This window comes from Octopus bimaculoides, chromosome 5, assembly GCF_001194135.2.
Source record: "Octopus bimaculoides isolate UCB-OBI-ISO-001 chromosome 5, ASM119413v2, whole genome shotgun sequence".
NCBI lineage: Eukaryota > Metazoa > Mollusca > Cephalopoda > Octopoda > Octopodidae > Octopus > Octopus bimaculoides.
In genome coordinates this window covers 30,392,273-30,393,522 of record NC_068985.1, presented here as the reverse complement: position 1 = coordinate 30,393,522, position 1,250 = coordinate 30,392,273, and the positions used below count along the sequence as shown (strand labels likewise).

Below are 1,250 nucleotides of genomic sequence, written 5' to 3'. Positions count from 1 at the left end.
ACATAATTTCCGGAAAATATTTTTAAATGGGGAAATGGGGTAGGTGGGGGGGGGGATCGAAATTTTGAATTTGAGATTTTTGAAAAATTTTTTTCAGAATCGGAATCTCCATAGCCTAAAACGTGGGATTCCGCCGATAAAGGTATAGATTACATAGCTAGATAATAGATTACGTAGGTGATGTGTGAGAGAGAGAGAGAAGTGACATGTGATATGTATATAACCTTTTAAAAGGTACTCCATATTGAAAAATTACGTATTTTTAAAAATTAAATGTTTTCCCGAAGTACCTTTGATCAGCTGTGATGTATCTAAATAACTGCATACGTGTACAAACACGTCGACAGCCTCCGTTTCTAGCTAGTAACAAGGGACTTCGTAATACTTTGCTTCTTCACATTTATTTATTTTCCTCATCTGGTCAATTAGGTCATAGTAACCAAATCTATTTGATTATTGTCGCCGACGATGTTTGTCTGACAAAAAAAAAAAAAAAAAAAAAAAAAAAAAAAAAAAACTTAAATGAAACCTGATGCCTTAAGTTTGAAAAGTTAAAATGGAAAGAATCATTTAGTGGCTGTAGAAAATTAACTAGTTTAGAAGTGAAGACGTGCACTTAGTGGTTAGGGCATCCAGCTCATGATCGTTAGGGCGTGAGCTCGATTCCTGGCGGCGTGTCGTGTCCTTGAGCAAGGCACTTTATTTCATGTTGGTCCAGTCCACTCAGCCGGAAAAAAAAAGGAGTTGTACATGTAATTCAAAAGGACCAGCCTTGTCACATTCTGTGTCGCGCTGAATCTCCCTGAGAACTACGTTAATAGTATGCATGTCTGTGGAGTGCTCAGTCACTTGCATGTTAATTTCATAAGCAGGCTGTTCTGTTGATCGTACCGACTGGAACACTCGGCACTATCATGCTATTAGCTGTCAGAAGTGAAAGTGCTCACTGCCTGCTAGTGAAGTATAAGGGTACTCGCGTCCGAGCTAGCTAGTCGTGAGTGGTCGATCCTATTATTTTTAAACTTCAAACTTCATTTGTTTTCTATTTTGATAAATTCTCTCTGTTGAAAATTATATTTTTATATTTTAAATAATTTGCAATTTCAGGAAATGATGCGCGAACTTTCGAGTAATAGATAGATAGATAGAGAGACAGACAGACAGACAGACATATAGCTCGCTCCGGCCAGTCATAGTATTAGCTGTCAGTAGCCAAAGAATCGACAGGCCAGCAACAGGCATGCAGGCAG

General features: G+C 38.2%; 1 protein-coding gene and 1 long non-coding RNA gene across 3 annotated transcripts in view; one reads left to right on the top strand and one right to left on the bottom strand.

The window, feature by feature from the left end:
* LOC106872868 (cystathionine beta-synthase) overlaps window positions 1–1,250 on the top strand; it is a 40,832-nt gene that overhangs the window by 1,407 nt on the left and 38,175 nt on the right. The window lies entirely within an intron of this gene.
* LOC128247904 (uncharacterized) overlaps window positions 1–1,250 on the bottom strand; it is a 14,523-nt gene that overhangs the window by 627 nt on the left and 12,646 nt on the right. Inside the window, exon 3 of one of the 2 annotated variants that reach the window (XR_008264226.1) lies at window positions 291–476. The exons of the other annotated variant lie outside the window; for it this stretch is intronic. This is a non-coding gene — a long non-coding RNA (uncharacterized LOC128247904). The remainder of the gene's footprint in view (window positions 1–290; window positions 477–1,250) is intronic. 2 annotated transcript variants of the gene reach the window in all.